At 45.4% G+C, this 5,294-nt stretch overlaps 1 pseudogene; it reads left to right on the top strand.

Annotated features, from left to right (window-relative positions):
• Nucleotides 1-4,254: 4,254 nt before the first annotated feature.
• LOC148007205 (nitric oxide synthase-interacting protein-like) lies at nucleotides 4,255-5,089 on the top strand (annotated as a pseudogene).
• The last annotated feature ends 205 nt before the right edge of the window (nucleotides 5,090-5,294 follow it).

Raw genomic sequence — 5,294 nt, 5'->3', positions numbered from 1 at the left:
CCCCGACATGTTGGAATGATTAAACTCCTCTTGCTTTTGCATTGATCACAGACTCCATGAGTCTCATTCAAGAAGTCCCGCAGGAGGCTAAATTCGGACCTCACATTTGGTGCATTGGCTGGGAATCTCGCCTCGTATGGGGGACTCACAGGAGAGTGGTGATTCAGAGGAGAGACAGCTTGAGCAAGGTACCATGGTTCTCTGTGTTTCCTCTACCTAGCTTCTTTGTGTTCTGCTTTCGGTTTGGTTCCTGCCTGCAAGTGACAGGAAGGCTTAAAGAACGTGTGTGTAACCAGAGAAAGTCTAGAAAAACACTTCAGCCTTTCAGACTCTGGTTCCAGCATGAGCTGACCAGTTGCCGCAGTAACTAAGGAGGGAATTTGAGGATGCTCCAGCTTTACTGGCCCCAGTTCCAATGGGGTTGCTAGGACTTTGGGCCAGTTTGGGTAAGCAAAGTCACCAGAATCTATGTGTATCTCACAGGAGCAGATAATCTGAGTCATCCCATCTGTGGCAGGGATGGGCTGGTCTGTGTTTTCTGGCTTGAAGCCGGCAAAGTCACCAGAATCTGTGTGTACCTTGATCACCCTAAGAAAGGCTCAGTGATACCCTAGGATCCTGAACATTCAGTGTAGTCACCAGTCGGATAATAAAGTCTTTCTATTGGCTTAAACTCAACATGTGAGCAGGCTTCCGAAGTGTCTACTTCATCACAACACCATGCACCCCAGCTCTAGAATATTTTTTTCCTTTTCTGATGCAGTCTCAGTATGTAATCCTAGCTGGTCTAAAACTTGCTATGCAGACCAAGGCTGACCTCTCACTGGCAGATAAATGCCTGCCTCTACCTCCCAAGGCTGGGATTAAAGGCCTGGCTTTTTTAAATTAATTATTTATTATGTGTATTTAGGGTGGGGGGGGGGGGCAGTGTGGTGAGAGTATGTGGAAATTAAAGAACAACTTCTGGGGGTCTTGGGGGTGGAACTCAGATATCAGACTTGGGGAAACACTTCTACCTGCTAAGTCCTTAGCAGAAGGGTTCTTTGTATATGCATAATCCCAGACTGGCTTCAGACTTGCCATGTATCAGAATGGTGGCATTATAGCTATGTGTCACCACACCTGACTTTTCTACATTTGGTTTGTTTGTTTATTCAGTCACTTATTTGGCCATTTGTTTGAGTTTTGGCAGAAAGTTTAATGGGCCTTATGTAGCTCAGGCTGGCCCTGAGTTACCTATAGACTCAAATGGCCTTAAACTTTTGGCCTTCTAAATGTTGGGATTATAGGCTTAGGACACGGAGCTGTCCCAGCTTTCAATTCTTTTGGCTGTCCGTACAGAAGTGGGGTAGAATTTCCAGTTCATTTGGCAATTCTCTTTAACATCTTCTGTGTCTAATGTGTGTATGTGTGCACAGTGTGCACTCACACATATGGAAACACCTAAAATGGTATGCCTAAAATGGCCTATGTATGCATGTCAAAAGACAACTTCTAAAAGGAGTTAGATCTCAGGCATTGAACTCAAGGCATCAGGCTTGGGAGGCAAATGCCTTTTATCCACTGAGCCTTCTCAAGGGCTCCTATTCACCATGTTCTGCTTTCTGCCCAAGCACATCCATTCCTCTAAAAGCTAAAGGATAGCCTCTGGAGTTCTGGAATTACAATTTATAGTCAACATACCCTAATAAGGCTTTTGTTGTGTGTTGTTTTGTTTTATTTTGTTTGTTTGTTTCATTTTGGTTTGGTTTGGTTTTTGAAGCAGGGTTTCTCTACAAAGTCCTTGCTATCCTGGAACTCACTATGTAGGCCAGGCTGGCCTCCACCTCCTGAGTGTTCAGATTAAAGTCCTGTGCCACCATGCACTGCTTTGATAAGGCTTAAGTTTTAGAGGAACTATTGATGAAGTTAATGACCCTTCGATCATGTAAATGAAGACTTTACTTCAGAAGAGCAGAAGGCCTTTAAAACTTTTAACATGCCTAGATTAAGCTGATGATATCAAAGGACCCTCATATTTGAGTGTAAAAAGAATGATGGGGGGGCAAAAAAAAAGAATGACCCACCAAGAGGTTCTATTTTGCCTATTTCCTTGGCTAAATAATGGTTTCTATTTTCTTTTAATACATAGCCCTGGATGGGCTCCAGTTCACCAAATAGCCCTGGCTGGCTTTGAACTCTTATCTCCAAAATGCTGAGATTATAGGTATGTATGACCACATCTGGCCCTTTTAAGAACAGAAATCTCTATAGGCAGGCTATGATGATGTACACCTATAATCCTAGCACTCAGAGGCAGGAGGATCAGCAGTTCAAGCAAGACTAAGGTGGCAGAGCCCTTGTTTAGCATTTTTGAGGGCCTGAATTCAATCCCTGTACCATACCCACAATAATCAAAACCCTTATCACAGTCTGCCTTTCTCCTCTTGAAAGGAGACTCCCTAAGCAGACTCTTAAACCCAATGAGATGGTCTTGTCATAAGATATTCAGAAAGAGCTGACTGGTGGCCCATCCCTATAATTCTTGCATTTCAGTGGTCGAGGCAGACAACACGGAAGTGCAATTGTTCTGTGCCATGTAGTTGAATTGCAGCCTGAGCTACATGACACCTGTTTCAAGAGGAGAAAGGGGGGCCGGAGGATATGTCTCAGTGAGTAAAGACTTTTATTGTCAAGGCTCATGTCTTGAATTCAGTATCCAGAACCCACAAAGTGGAGAGAACTGTGGCACATGATTTGTGCACAACAAATATTTTTAAATGTAAAAAAAGGAAAGAAGTGGTAAAAAGTTGGTGACGTGGTTGAGTGGGTAAAGATGCTTTCAGGACAAGCCTAATAACCTGAATTCGATTCCCTGAACTCATACAAAGGTAGAAGGAGAATATCCTACAAAGTTTTCCTCTGACCTCCACATATGCACACAATAATAAAAAGAATTAAAATTAAGGGTTAGAGAGTTGGCTCAGTGATGAAGAATACTTGCTGCTCTTACCAAGAACTCAGCACAGACATGGTAGCTCACAACATCCATGACTCCTGTTCCATAGGATTCAAAATCCTCTCATGTTCTCCACGCACTCATGCATATACTACCCAGAAGTAAAATGAAGACAAAACACCCACACATGTGTGAGGCTCAAATTGAACCTCCTGAAATGAGACTCGCAGAGGTGGTGATTGATGCAAAAGCAAGAGGAGTTTAATCATTCCAACATGTTGGGGTCATCTCACTTCAAGGGAAAAAGAACCCAAAGCAGACTCTTAACAGGGAGTTATATACCCAGCAAACAATTGGGGCAGAATTTGCCCAATGGTAACTAGGCAGGGTATTATGTGTATTTGGTGGAGCTAAACAACTTTCAGATGGACTCAGTGGCCCTTTCAAGCCTTTCCAAGGGGGGTTAGTTGGGAGTCACAGGTAGCTTTGTGTGACAGTTTGGCTTGCAGCTGTTCTAAGAACTAAACCAACTCTTTTTTTCTTCCTGGAAGGGATGGGCCCTTGTGCTCTGAGGTTTGTGGTGGGATTTCCCCACTGGCCTTAGATTGAGCCCAACTCTGGCTCTTTCACATGTAAAATAATCTTCTTAAGATTATTAGCATTTAACAAATTAAATTTAACTAAAGAAAGAAGTGTGTTTCCCAAGCAATCCTGAGTATCTAGGAAGAGGGAGGTAGTGGGAGAGACTTGATAAGACAAGGGCAAGAAAGTAATCTGCAAAATCTGGCCTTGTTGAAGATTCTACAAGGTCTCCACCTTGTAGACTGAGCAGAATTGCATGACTATAGAGAATTAGGTTGTTACAGATTAAGAGCCAAATTAGATTAGGCTTTTTAAAACTTCTACCTTTGGCTCATCCCTCTTCCAGAGACAGCCATTATACCCAGGACAAAATTTATTTCTATTTAAAACTGTTTGAGACCTTAGCAGAGGTGGCAAAGAACAAAGTAGACATTCAAAATCAACAACAGCAGATAAGAGGCTGTGTTTGCACCTGGCTAGCACAGAAGATATGTAAGACCTTGGAGTTGAAGGTCTCACGCCTGCCTGGCTAGGCTCCAAAGGATGGTTACCGCTGGAGTGTTGCTGAAGGAGAGGACAGTGGTCCAGAACAGAACCCCTGTGCTCCCCAGTCTCCAGGAAAGAATGGCCATGACTTTAGGGCTAAAGAGAGAAACTATCAAGTACTCTCTTCCAGTTCGGGACACAGTTAAAGCAACGACAGATCGGATAGTCGTTTTTGAGGATGATGAGGCATGGCCAGCAACACAGCGGCCTCAGGCTATTGGACCCAGAACATTCGACTGAGCCAGGATGCTGTGAAGGACTTGACTGCTGCTGTTTCTCTCTCTGCAGCCCTGCCATGACCCTGTGGTCACCCCAGATAGCTACCTGTATGAAAGGAAGGCAATCCTGGAGTACATTCTACACCAGAAGAAAGGGATTTCTCGGCAGATGAAGGCCTATGAGAAGCAGCGAGGAGCCCGGAGAGAAAAGCAGAAAAAGCTTCAGCGAGCTGCAGCACAGGACCAAGTACGAGGCTTCCTGGAGAAGGAGGCAACCATCGTGAGCCAGCCCCTCAACCCCTTCATGCCCAAGCCTGCCACCTTGCCCAACACAGATGGTGAACAGCCAGGGCCCAGGACAAGAACAAAGCACTACCCAGCTTCTGGATTCCCTCTGGATTCCCTTCTGGAACGCATGAGGCAAAGGCCACCAAGCTGGAAAAGCCGTCCGGCACCGTGACCTGCCTGATGTCTGGGAAGCCACTGGGCATATCGGACCTGACATCACTGTGCTTCGCATAGCTAGATGACTCTGTGGACCACGTGGTGCTCATCACACTCAGTAAGCGCTACGTTCTACGTTTGTGCAGTGACCCGAGACAGTCTGAGGAATGTCACACAGTGTGCAGTGCTACAGCCTTCTGGGGTCATGGTCACCCTGGAGTGTGTCGAGAAACTGATCTGGAAGGACATGGTGGACCCCATGAATGATGATATGCTGACAGAGCGCAACATCATCGTGCTGCAGTGTGGTGGCACAGGCTCTGCCGGCTCCGGAATGAAGCTACAGGCAGAAATGTTCTAGCCTGAGCCATGACCTAATAAACTTGGATGTGAACGGGGGGTGGGGGGGGGGGGAGACAGAGACAGAGAGAGACAGACAGAGGGAGACAGAGACAGACAGACAGACAGAGAGAGAGACCATGAAATTCACCACCAATACACTAAATTCAGTCAAGAGATGTACATCATGCAGGGCCTCATCAAGGGTCGGTCCTTTGTTGAAAAGA

Source organism: Rattus norvegicus, chromosome 1, assembly GCF_021556685.1.
Source record: "Rattus norvegicus strain SHRSP/BbbUtx chromosome 1, alternate assembly SHRSP_T2T, whole genome shotgun sequence".
Taxonomy (NCBI): Eukaryota; Metazoa; Chordata; class Mammalia; order Rodentia; family Muridae; genus Rattus; species Rattus norvegicus.
Note: the sequence above shows the minus strand (reverse complement) of the source record. Positions and strands in the feature narration are given on the sequence as shown.